The sequence below is a fragment of the Tamandua tetradactyla genome, chromosome 1 (genome assembly GCF_023851605.1).
Source record: "Tamandua tetradactyla isolate mTamTet1 chromosome 1, mTamTet1.pri, whole genome shotgun sequence".
Taxonomy (NCBI): Eukaryota; Metazoa; Chordata; class Mammalia; order Pilosa; family Myrmecophagidae; genus Tamandua; species Tamandua tetradactyla.
In genome coordinates, this window is record NC_135327.1 from 56521258 (window position 1) to 56534763 (window position 13506).

Consider the following 13506-nt stretch of genomic DNA (forward strand, 5'->3'; position numbering starts at 1 on the left):
TTCCTCAGGAGCCTGCCTGCCGCCTCCTCAACCTCATTGCAGAGAACTGCTCAGCCAGTTCCGAGTCTCGCCATCCCTCAGTCCCACCCAGCCAGGTCTGTCACCGTCCAGGGGGTACAATCTAGCGATTGGCTGAGCACTTACTATGCGCCAGGCACAGTTAAGGCCTCAGCACACCAGCCTTGCGCCCTCCAGACACCCATCCTCCAAATATGCACAGACCCCAACCTCACCAAAGCCCACGCCCCCCCCCCAGGCCTGCGCGCAACGGTGCTCCCACTCACATGTCTCAACATGGCACACCCGTTGCACAGGGGGCGGGGACGTGCCTCTGTGCGACTGTGGAACTGGGTGCTGCTCGGACTACAGGCAACGCTGGTCCCTCAATGTTTCCTGCAACAGCAGACACCCTTGAAATGTGGGTTCTGAACACTGGTCCTGCTCTGTCCCCCCACCCCCCATTCTGCCCCAGAGCACGGGAAATCTTGTCACTGTTGTCACAGGAATGAGGCTGCAGCCCCACAATAGCTGAGTGGGTCAGCAGCGATCCCCCACGCTGTGGCTGACCCACAGGGGTGCATGGCCCGGCTCAGTGTGGGAGCTCCTGCCTCCCTAGCCCAGGCCAGCCACCGGCAGGTGTGACCCAGCCACAGAAACAACGGCACCCTTCCAAAGCCTCCCCACCTCTGACTCCTGCAAGGTCACCCCAGGATGAACAACCTCATTTCCCAAAGGGGAAGGGAAATGCCCCAAGGCAATCAGCCAACCCAATTCATCTGCCCCCACTCCTTGGGGCCTAGAACTTAGGAGGTGACATGGTCTAAAATGGGCCACCCTTCAACCAGCCAGGCTTCCCCCTCCTCCAGGGTCCAGCGAGCCCTGTGTAGGCTCTGGGTGCCCCCAGCCAGCAGGGGACAGCTCACCCACACTCTCTGCAACCACCCCTGGGACTCATGCGCCTCTCCTCCTAGCAGTCAGCCATGGCACCAATGGGCAGCTGCCCACCTCAGGTTCCCTGGAGGGGACCCTTGGCCGCAGGCTCCTAGCATGGAGCAGAGGGGGCAGGAAGGAGGCTGGGGGCCGATCCAGGGAAACCTCTTTGGACGGCCTGGCAGGTCTGGGGAGGGACTGGGATGTGTGGTCCCCAGACAATGCAATTATTCTTCAACTGTTAAAAACGTCCAGAAATCTCAGACCAGCTGCTTCACACAGAGGCCCAGACAAAGGGGTTCTGTGTGGGCCCGCGAGGCCCCTCCCACCCCATACCCCGGGGCGGGGCCAGCCCCAGCACCCCCCCCCAGCTGCCCTCACCCACGCCTGGGAGGAGGTGAAAGAGGCAGGGTTGCTGAGCCTGCAGGGCCAGCCACGGAGGGGAATGAGGGGGTATGAAATGTGGAACAGAGAAGACAGCAGGTGAGCCCCAGGAGAGGGGCTCTGTGTTGGGGAGGGGAGAGACCCAGGAGCCCAGACCTGGGTCCAAGAGCAGCTCCGTCCCGTCCTTGCCAGGTGACCCGACACCCATGTCTTCCTTTCTCTGTCCCCACTTGGCCACCCAAAGTCTGAACTCAGCCCAAGGACAGAGTATCTGACCCGACCTCTAGGATGCACTTGTCTAAGCCCCATCTGATACTTAAATGACTCCCTTGGTCTCTGAGCTTTCCTATCTGTAAAACGGAGACAGGAACCTGGCGGAACTGCAAAGGGCACTTCAGAGGGAAGATACCCAAAGAAACCAGGGCAGAGGTCAGGGCCAGTTCTCCTGGGGCCTCGAGCCCAGGGAAACTTGGGAAATTACCTTGCCTTCACCTGAGCTCAGAGCTCGACCTCAGCCTGGCCCTCAATCCTAGTGTTAGACTGAACCCCAACATCAAAAAGGACCCGGCCCACAGCCTGTGCTTGACTGCGCCCCAACCCTGACTCACCCTGACCCCCAACACTCATCGGGCCCCAGCCATGCACCCTCACTTTCAGCCTGCACCCCCAACCCTGACACTTGTATCCAGCAGTGTGGGGGAAGGTTGTCAGAGATGGGGCCCCCCAGCCACGCCCGGGCCGGGTCGTGAAGGGGGCCAGCCTGGGGGAGGGGCACCCCTCTGTGCACAAGGTCTTTGTTATACCCTCCCTTTCTTGCCACCAGATGCGTAAAGCCCCTAAAAGCACAACTTTAAAAGGTTTTGAAAGCCTATTTCAGAAGAAAAGCGGGGAACAGAGGCCTTTGGCAGCCTGTGCTGCCTGAAGAGGGGCAGCTGTTGGCTCAGTAAATCGGGGGAGGAGGGGGTCAGGTACTGGTGGGCAGGAGGGGAAGGATGCCTGTGAGGTGAGAGCACTCTGGGCCAGCCTCAATTTCCCTTCATGTTCTACAAGGCAGGACAGATGTGCAGACAACCTGGACTGACTGACTGATCCCAGCCCTAGGGGAGGCATCAGTTGACTTATTGCTGCCTGCAGGGACCCACCCAGGAGACTAGCCACCCAGCCCCAGCCTAGAAAGCCAACCGGGGGTAGAAGAGGGGAAGAAAGCATGGGAAGAAGCCAGAGCAAAGGGAGGCATCGAGCTCTGCTGGGGCCCCTGTGGCCGTGCCCTCCAGGACGCAGTGGTCCCAGGTGTCACCTGTCCCAAGGCTCCTCCACAGCAGCTGGGCTGGAGGGGCTGGGGTGGGAGAGTGGGAAAAGGAGTAAAACAGAGGTAGAGACCGGGCAGGGCAGAGCCCGCAGCTCAACCGCAATTCTCTCCCCCACATCCACACCTCAACACTTAGCCCCCAAACCTCTGTATAAATCCCAAATTGAACAAATATAACAAAGGGATCACACTCGGACGAGAGGGGAGGTGTCTGCCATGATGGCTTCAAACATCTGCTCTGAACCTTCAAAACCTGGGCCAGACCTGGCAGCTCCACTTCAACCTCTACCCACGCTCCTCACACCAGGCCCGGGCGCTCACCTGTCTGTGCGTGCACACAGCATCCTCTCTGACCCAAAGGGCCCACGCCTCTCCACGTCCTCCCCTTCTTCTGGAAGTAGGCAAGCCCCATGCTCCCTCGGTCCAGAGGAGGCTCCATGGTCTGAGGGCCCTGCCATTTCTGGACCCTCCTAGAGAAGGTGAAATCATCCAGACAGCAGCTAGTTACTGTCCTGGTTACCACGTTGATGTTCAACTGATCTTAGTGACCGCCAAAGCTGGCCAGAGGCAGGCGAGGGCCGATGGAGATGGTGCCCCGGCTGCCCACTCCCCCAGGGGAAGGGTGAATGCAGCCTCGAGACCAAGGTACAGCCCAGCTCTCAGGGAGGACCCCTCCCTCTCGCTCACACACACACTCACCAAAACACTCTTCCTTGTGTCTCAGTTTGGATCAACATTCCCCTCCTTTGAAAGTACCATCGTTTTCACAGGGGCCCCGGAGTCAGATGGGCTGTTTTACATACTAGTGGTTTGAATCTCCACCACTTTCTTACTAGATGAGTGGTCCGAACGTCAGTTTTCTCCTCAGTAAAATGGAGACAAGAATATCTGCCTCCCAGCGCTGGGCGTGACAGCGCGAGCCGAGTGCCCAGCCAGAGCACAGAGCACAACGGTTCTTACATCTTCCCACAGACCCAAGGCTGCACCCCTTGTTGGGTCCCCCAGGAAGGACAGGGCCAGGAGACCAGTGACTTCCCACACCAAGTCCAATATAGTTCTGACCCTAACTTCCCGAAGTCAGGCCAGACTCTGCAAGTTAAAGGCAAATCCCAGCCACAAACTTGGGGTTCCCGGGCCACCCCAACTTCTGACCAACTGGCTACAAACTCAGGAGTTGCCATCACCCCTTCAAGTTCAATAATTCACTAGAACGACTGACCAAATCAGGAAAACACTATACTTATGATTATAGTTTGACTACAGCAAAAAAAGGATAGAAATCAGAAGAAGCCAAAAGAAAAGATGCAGGAGTGTGTACAGCCAGGGAGAGTCTCAGACACAAGTTTCCATGTCCTCATCATGTGGAATCGGAACGCGCCACCCTCTCAGCGCGTATTACCAATCATGGAAGCTCCCAGGGTTCCAAATGTCCAGCGTTTTTATGGGTTTCCAGAACATAAGCACAATCGACGGAATAAATGTCCACATGGTTGAACTCAACCCTCAGTCCCTTTTCTATTCCTAGGAAATGGGGCAGATATAACATACTCAAGCCACAACCCTGTAATCATATGGTTCTTTCTGGCATAGCCAGCCCCCCTACCCCAAAAGACAGTAGGGATACTCAGCCCCATCCTGCCATCTATTAGCATAAACTATCAGATATGATCTGGAGCCCACTATGAAAAATAAAAAGATACTCTTGCAATGATGATGATGGGAAATCCCAAAGAGTTAGCAGTTACCCCTGCAGGAGCTGAGACAAAAGCCAGACTGCTTTTGGGGGGCCAAATCCCTTACTGGACAGTGGATATGGAGGAAATAGAGACCCTCTTGTACGACGAGCCCAGAGCAGGACCCCCAGGCCTCAGAGAACCCCACACACACACCCTGCAGAGTTCTGGTGCCAGGGGAGGGACAGGGATTAGGAGGGCAGGGCTTCCCTGCTTGCCAGCAGCACCTGAGCCCACCTGACAATGGCTGTGAGGCTGTAAGGGCAAGAACAGGACAGTCTGCAAAGCCTCCAGGGTGGCCACCCCTCGTGCCCTAATGTGGCCCCCTCCCAAGCCGAACAAAGTGGACCTGTGTAAGCAGCAGGATCCTGTAGAAACAGTGCAGGGGGGATTCCCAAGACTGGGTCATAAAAGACATCGTGACCCTGAAGCCACTGATGGAGAAGCCAGCGTAGCACGGAACTGGGACCCCGCATCCTGCCAACCACACGAATGTACCTCCCTGGATGGAGCCCCCAGTCACACCTTCAAATCTCTGCAGCGTCCCCCCCCCCACACAACATCTTGACTACAGCCTCATGGGAGAGTCCAAGCCAGAACCACCTAACTGAAGGCCTCCCAAGTTCCCCAAACCCTTAGAATAACACCTGCGCATTGTTTTAAACCACTATATGTTAGGATAATTTGTTATGGAGCAATAGATAAGGAATACAGTCAGAAACTCTCTCTCCCCAGGCAAACCCCACCCTACTTCTTCCTGGGGCCTTGGTTTCCCTTCCCTTCCCTGCAGGGGTTAGGGTGGGGCAGGCAGGGTACCCAGACCCAGCCTCTCAAGGCCCTGGGGACAGGAACTTCTTCCCAGCCAGTGCACTTAACTCACTTGGAAATTTTTAGAAACTACCCAGGCCCAGGCCCCAGCCCAGGTCATTTAAATCAGATCCTTTTGGGTGGGCCCTGAGCGTGGTGTTTTTCTTTTAAGGGCCCTACATGATGCTAATGCTTAGCCAAGATGGAGAACCAAATGCTGACTGCAGGTCTGCCCAGAGACGCCCTTAGGGCTAGGAGAGGAGGGGGGGTCTCCCTGTGCCCTGCTGGAGAGAGGGGGTCTCCCTGTGCCCTTTGCCCTGCCACGGCCCAGCTCCCAAAGCCTCTCGCCCCAGGCCTATAACCATCCCAAGCCTCCCAGCCACCAGTATTCTGCATCCCGGTGCATGCCTCACGTCCTGTCCACCACCACACCCTCGCTCTCTGCATCACCAAGGCCCACTCAGGCCCCACCCCTGCCCACCTGGCCTGATCCCTCACGAGGGAGAACCGAGGGCCAGGGGGAGGGGTCTAGCTCACAGTCATCTTGGAAAAGACTTATCTGTAAAATGGGAATTATCATCACACCTACCCTGCTCTCCAATGGGTCCAGGGCCTCCGGGCAGAAGTCCTCAGAGAGAGAGAAATATCTGGACTTGCATGTTCTGTTCCCCCAGGGACGTAGTTCCTGCCTGGCATTGCAGCAGCCGCAGGGAAGGACACAGCAATGAGGGCAACAGAAAGGTAGCCCAGGGCTCAGGGCCAGATAACGCAGAGATGCAGCCTGCAGCAAGGGGGTGGGAGTGGGGGGTGTTGGTAAATGCGGGGTGCAGGGAAGGTGGGCGGAGTGGCATCATGGACATGGGTGCTGGGAGAGAAGATTTCCAAGAGAGCCTGATTGGTGAGCTCCGGGGGGGGGGGGGGGGCGGTGAGGGGAGTATGCGGCAGGGCAGGCCCAGGCCTGCTGAGAGAGCAGCTCAGCACCAGGCACCCTGGTCCCACCCGCCGTGCCCCCCTGGCCCCTCCCCACCTGCAGCCACCACTTCTAGTTGATGTCCTCATCTCGCCAGGACTGCCCTGTACCCTGCCCCCGCACAGGGCCTTCCCCACAGGGCGCCCCCTAAGCTGGGCCTGCGAGTCAGCCACACGCGCCCCGGAAAGTGGGCACCAGGCCTCCAGGGACAGGCGAGGCAGTGGGCAGGGCAGCCAGACGGGGCGCGGGGCTGGGCAAGGTCCGGGTGGTCCAGGAGGTCTGGGCTGGGGGGTGTCAGAGCTGCCTCTTAGAGGCTGAGGCCAGGGTAGCGAGAGGAGGAGCGATCCAAGACTAGGGTTTGCAGGTAGTGAGGAGACTGGAAAGAAACATGGCCGTGGTGGAACAGAAAAGACAAGGCCTGAATGGGGGAGGGGCATAATGTGGGAAGGGAAGCAGAGCTTTCCTTCATTTACTCAAAAACTTTGAATGCAGGCTGCTCTGTGCACTCACACAGGATCCCAGGCACTTGGGGACATAGCAGTGGCCAGAAGCCTCACCCTCGAGGATTTAACCCATCAGGGGTGATAAGTGCCATAAATAAGAGAAAAGCAGGGGGGAGGAGTGTTCTGTGGCCACTCTGACAGGTGACACTGGAGCAGAGGAGGTGGCAGAGGCAGGAGGGGACCAGGACAGAAAACACAATGTGCTGCGGTGCCTTCAGGACTTGTGGAGGACAGGACCGGGGCTGGGGCAGGGTCAGCATGACTCAGTGGCCAGTCATGCCATGGGCTGGGACAAACCCTGATATGTCCTAACCGTATTGATTGCCAGCCCCTCTGTTGCTCACATCGAGCCTGTGGGGTAGAAAGACGAGAAACTGAGGCCAAGGGACCTGGTGCAGGGGTGGGAGCTGGGCCAGGCAGTCAGATTCCCAAGTCCTGGGCTATCCCTGGAGCCATGGAACCTGGCTGCTTCCTTCCACAGGGCCAAGTGCCCGCCAAACACACCAGTCCAGGGCCCCTCTCCCAGCCCCACTTCATCAGGCATAACATGCCGGACAACGCAGCCAGCCCCTGACCTGACTGGGTGCCCCCGGCAGCCCCACGCACAGAGACCCACCCATTCTGCAGAGCAGACCCCGAGCTTGGGAGCTGGGTGCCAACGGATGGGAGGGTGGCTCGTCTGGCCCCCTCCCCAGCCCCGTGGGCTTCTCCCTGCTCCCTGCACGAGCCACAGCCTCCCTGTCCCGGGGCAGGAGAACAGCCCTGTCAGCACTTTCCACTGACTTTCAAAACCGCTGAAAAGAACAGGCTTGTGAGCGCTCAGCCGGGCGCAGGCCCCCTCGGCGGCCCCTTGTGACCGCACAAAGCCCGTCTGTGCTGGAGCTACAGCCCCCCTTGAGGAGGGGTTATCCCGCGGGCCCTGGCCCATCCTCTCTCCCAGGGCATGAGGTCCCCGACTCTGGCCAGCTTGGGACCCGAGCTCCCTGCCCACAAAGGGACACCCATAGACCCCAGGGGCAGCCTCCAGCGATGTCCATGGCCATGGTTTGCTGGGTCTAGCAGCGCTTGCAACAGTGGGAGGGGGGAGGGAAGGGGAAAGAGGTGGACGGGGGTCTCCTCTACTGGAAACACTTTCCCGTGCTGCCACCTCTCCTGTGGCCCCACATGATCTCAAAGGCAGCATGCATGATCACAAAATGGCAAAAGGAAAACGTAAAAAAAAAATAAAAGCCAAGTTCCCAAGCCCCCCTCGGCCTACCCTCCACTATTTGATCCCTTCCCTGCACATACTGTGCCAGGCACTTGGGGCTGCCGGGAGTCACTCAAAGCTGGCGGCTCAGCCCTGCAACCTCCTGGCCAGGAACTTAGCGGGGTGGGCAGGCTGCTGGTCACCCGTCTCCCAACCTCATGGGGGCCAGCTCAAACTTGCCAGGCACTCCATGCTAAGCCAGTCCATAGCCCTTGGCTCTCGGCTTCCTTCTCCATCCACGCAGACAGGGACAGGGGGCTAATTACTTCTGCCAGCACAAAAGAAAACTCAACAAGCAACTAAATCATAACTTGCTCCAGCCACCAATTCTCTCACTGGCCCAAGACTTCCCCCTCCCGGTGACTTCAGGGTGGTTTAACTGTACCCTCCTAACAAGTGCCCAGAATCACCCAACAAAGAGATCCCCAGAAAGTTCAGTCCTGAGGCAGACACCCCCTCTCCCCCCAGGCAAGAGCTGGAACCAGGTCTGAAAAGCCAGCTTGGCTCAGTTCAAAACACACACAAAGCGGGCCCTGAGCTTGAAACCAGTGATTTAATCCATAAAACACCTACAGAGTTAAAACGCTGAGTCTGGACAATAAACATATTCTTCGAGCCCTTTTGTTGAGTCAAAAAGAGACTTAGTAACTCACCAGCTTTTGAAATTAAGAAAGGCCCTTCTTATAATTCTGTCATCGCTGACATCACTATTTTTTGCCAAGCATGTTTGAGATGCAGAGCACAGTGCTAATCACGGCCCGTGGAGTATTTCAGTTAATCCTCACACCACTCCACGCCAGAAGAAACTAAGGGTCAGAGAGGTCCCACAACCTGTCATTTGGCCTAATGCACTCCCAAATTCACCTCACAGGACACTGAGAGTAAAACCTCACCCTCTTGTAAATCCAACAAATGAGTCAACTTCACTGCCTTTCCTTATTTTTTTTTTTTTGCAATTTTATTAAGATATAGTCACACACCATACAATCCATCTGAAGTATACAAACAATGGCTCACAGTATCATCGCATAGCTGAGCATTCATCACCGTGATCAATTTGAGTTACTTTTTTCAAACTCTAAAAGCTTTTGGATTTAACTGCATTAATTGTATAATTAATTAATTAATTCTTTTTTTTATATATATATAATTCTTCAAAGCTAATTTTCCAAAACAGAAGATAATAAAAGGGACATGTGTGTTTAACATTTAAAGGCATCACTTTAAAATCTTTCCTAAGAACGCTTGCCCCTCTGGAGTCCTGGGTGTGTCCCTCTTGCCTGCCATCCTAAAGCCTCGCAGACACAGGGACCAGTTTTTTGCCAGCCCACAAGAAGAACCCATCAGGAGGGCAGGGGGCTGAGCTGGGCTGGCCTGTGAGTCTGGCTGTGGGTGGGAAGGCATGGTGGAAGGCCTGGGGACAGGCTCTGAGGAAACTGCAGAGAGAAGAAAGTGGCATCAGACTAGCTGCCCTGGACCTGGGTTTGAGAGCCAGGCATGCCATTTGTGGCTCTGCCAGTGTCTCCATCTGTGAAAGGGGATAATAGTCTGTGCCTCACGGGGCCATGTGCCAGGGCCTGGCACAAAGTTGGCAGGGGGTAGCTAGGTTCTTTGTTCTGTTTTGTACTAAATTTCAACTCATTTCCAAGTGCTTCTTCCCCTAGTCTTAAGTTGTACCTTCCTTAAAACCCTCCCCCCAGAAGCAGTGAGATGACAAAGGAATCCAGACCAAGGGGGCTGGGGGGCTGCACTCCCCACCAGTCATGCTGCTCTGCTCTGGCTGAACCCAAATGCTTTTCTCAATCCTCCCAACCCCTGATTAACAAAGAGCAAGAAAAGCCCCAGGCTCCTGCCTGCTGCGGGAGATGAGTATGGCATGGGGGGCAAGGTGGTCGGCACCACCAATCATGGGGAGAAGAGGGAAGGGGGTACGGGCCCTGGCACTTTTCCCCAACATCCCCTGCACTTGCGACACCCCTTCCAGGAAGACAACAGGATGAGATTACGGACATTTTGGGAAAATGACTCAGGGCTCTGAGAATCTGGGGGAAAGGGTTACAGGAGCAATTCGACCACCCCCCATGCTTTGAGCTGTAAAGGGGCACAGCTGTTCTGTGAGGGACCCCTATATGTGGGGGGTGGACCTTGCACCCCAGCCCAGCCCACCATCACTGTCCACCCCTGCCACATTCCTCACTAAAGTACTGCTCTGCTCAAAAACCTTCAATGGATCCCCATGGCCTAATGGTGCTTCCTCTGTCTTCAGCCTACCTCTCCCCTACATGACCCCACATCCACCCAAAGGAATCCGAGGGCCCGGAGTGGCCTGCAACCTCTCCCCACTCTGTCTCCATCTCCCCCCCTGCTCCCTGGCTCCCCTACCCTCCCTCTTCCTCCTCTCCTGCAGACTGCTCTGGCTAGTTGGGACCCCACCCCAAGCTGCATGCTGCATGCTGCTCTCTGCTGGCTTGTGTGCCTCTCCGGCCCACAATGACTATCCTGGTCCCTGAGGTCCTCCTGGAGACCCTGTGTTTCTCACAACAGTAAGAGCAACCAAAAGGTATCCAAGTGTTGAGATGACCCTAAGAGGGAGGCAATGTTATCCCCATTGAGGAAACTGAGGCACAGAGAGGTTTAGCTTCCTGCCCAGAGATTACAGTACTACTGCTAACCTCTGTGATGAAAGACTAGGTGAGAACTTTTAGAGCAAGATCATAGCAGGGAAGTGCTGGGCAGGAGATAATACTAGAATTCCAAAGACCCAGCTACTCACTGGGTCCTGGGCATCAGGGGGTCCTTTCAGTTCCTGTTCTCACCCTCCAGTGAAGCAGAGCTGTTGCCACACAAACCCAGGGTTGGCTCTGGGCTCAGGCCCTTTCCAGTCCCATCCCTCCCTCTGCAGAGCCCTCTTCTTCCACTGCCTGTCCAAAGAGTACCAGCCCTAACAAGTCCACTTTCCAGGAAGCCACCATCCTTTCCTCCTTCCCTGGCACTTCCGCTGCCTACCCCCAATCCTCGACCCTGAATTCATTTTTATGGCCTTCCATTGAGCAGCATCCTTCCACATCAGCCCTCCCAAAGGGTGTCTTCCTGGTTACTGGGATATTATTAGTAAGTCTTCAAAGATTTCCATGGTCAGAGCACAGTAGAATAAAACTAGAAATCAATGGACAGAAAACTGGAAAATTTACAAAGATGTGGAAACCAATGCATTCTTAAACAACCAATAGGTCAAAGAAGAACTCATGAGGGAAATTAAGAAATAGCTTGAGACAAATCAAAACAAAAATAACATACCAGAACTTATGGGATGCAGCAAAAGCAGTGCTCAGGGGGTAACTTATAGCTCTAAATGGCTACATTTAAAAAAGAAGAAAGATCGCAAATCATTAACCTAACTTCACACTTAAATAAACTAGAACAAGAAAAGAAAATTAAGCCCAAAGTCAGTAGAGGGAGGAAATAGTAGAGATGACAGCAGAGATAAATAAAATAGAGAACAGAAAACAATAGAATCAGCAAAACCAAAAGCTGTTGTTTTGTTGTTGTTGTTAAATAAGATCAATAAATTGACAAACCTTTAGCCAGAATTGACAAAGGAAAATAGAGAAAGGACACTATGAACAATTATATGCCAACAAATTAGAAAACCTAGATAAAAATTAGACAAATTCCTTGAAACATACAAATTACCTAAACTGATGCAAGAAGAAATAGAAAATATCAAGAGACAGACAACAGGAAATTGAATCTGTAATAAAAACCCTCCCAACAAAGAAAAGCCCAGGATCAGAAGGTTTCCTTGCTTAGTTATGTAAGACATTTAAAGAAGATTTAAACAAATCCTTCTCAAACTACCAGATATTTAAAGATTTAAATAAATTCTTCTCAAACGCTTCCAAAAACTTGAAGAAGAGGGATTACTTCCTAACTCATTTGATGAGACCAGCATTACGCTGATATGAAAGCCAGATAAAGACAGCACAAGAAAAGAAAATTACAATATTCCTTATGAATACAGATGCAAAAATCCTCAACAAAATACCAGAAAACCCAATCTAACAGCATATTAAAATAATTATACAAATGACCGAGTAGAATTTATTCTAGGAATGCAAGGAGGGTTCAGCATAAGAAGCTCAATCAATGTTATATGCCACATTAATAGAATGAAGGGGGAGAAAACACATGATCCTTTCAAATGATGCAGAAAAGGCATTTGACAAAATCCAGTATCCTTTCATGATAAAAACACTTATAAAACTAGAAATAGAAGGGAGTTTTCTCAACATGATAAAGGGCATTTATGAAAACACCACAGCAAGTATCATATTCAATGATAAAAGACTGAAAGCTTTTCCCCTAAGATCAGGAATAAGAAAAGGATGCTTGCTGTCACCTCTGTAATTCAACATTGTACTGGATGTTCTAGCCAGAGCTATAAGACAACAGAAAGAAATAAAAGCATCCAAATTGGAAAGAAGAAGTCAAATACGCTCTATTTGCAGATGGCATAATTCTGTATATTGAAAATCCGAAAGAATCCACAAGAAAGTTACTAGAACTGATAAAAAAAAAAGTCAGTTAAGTTGCAGGATACAAGATAAACATGCAAAAGCCACTTGGATTTTTATACACTAGTAAGAACAATTTGAAAAGGAAATCAAGAAAACAATTCCATTTGCAATAGCACCTAAAAGAGTAAAATTAAGGAATATTTTTATATTTCTAAATATTTAGGAAAATCTAGGAATAAATTTAACCAAGGAAATACTTGTACACTGAAAACCACAAAACATTGCTGAAAGAAATTAAAAAGACCTAAATAAATGGAAAGACATCCCATGTCCATAGATTGGAAGACAATGTTTTTAAAACATCAATATTGCCTTAAGCAATGTACAAATTCAACGCAATCTCTATCAAAATTCCAGCAGCCTTTTTTGCTGAAATGAAAAAGCTGATGCTCAAATTCATATTGAATTGCAAGGGGCCTGAAACAGTCCAAGCAATCTTGAAAAAGAAAAAAAGTTGGAGGACTCACACTTCCTAATTTCAAAAGTAACCACGGGGCCACAAAGCTCAGTGGCAGAGTCCTCACCTGTCATGCCAGAGACCCAGGTTCGATTCCTGCCAATTTAAAAAAAAAAAAGTAACTACAAGGCTACAGTAATTAAAATGGAATGTTACTAGCATGAGGATAGAAATCTACACCAGTGGAATAGACTTGAAAGCCCAGGAATAAAGGCTCACATCTGTGGTCAGTTGATTCTTTGCAAGGTGCCAAGTCCGCTTCATGGGGAAAGAATAGCCTCATCAACAAATGGGGACAACTGTAAACTCACATGCCAAAGAATGAATGTGGACCTATCTTCACCATATGCAAAATTAATTCAAAATGGATCAATGGTTTAAATACAAGGTGCTGGTTTGAAAGTATTATGTACCCCAGAAAAGCCACGTTTTAATCCTGATTCAATCTTGCAGGGGCAGCGGTATTTATTAATCCTGATTCAGGACTGTAGGTTGGAAACTTGATTAGATTATCTCCAGGGAGATGTGACATGCCCAGTTGTGGGTGTGACTTTTGATTAGATGGAGATGTGACCCTCACTCATTCC

At 52.2% G+C, this 13506-nt stretch overlaps 1 protein-coding gene across 3 annotated transcripts in view; it reads right to left on the minus strand.

The window, feature by feature from the left end:
• The window catches only part of SMOX (spermine oxidase), a 43003-nt gene that overhangs the window by 19808 nt on the left and 9689 nt on the right, over positions 1-13506 (minus strand). Inside the window, exon 1 of one of the 3 annotated variants that reach the window (XM_077116440.1) lies at positions 924-1106. The exons of the other annotated variants lie outside the window; for them this stretch is intronic. The gene's annotated coding sequence lies outside the window, so the exon portion shown is untranslated. Of the gene's footprint in view, positions 1-923; positions 1107-13506 lie in introns of those variants that run through there. 3 annotated transcript variants of the gene reach the window in all.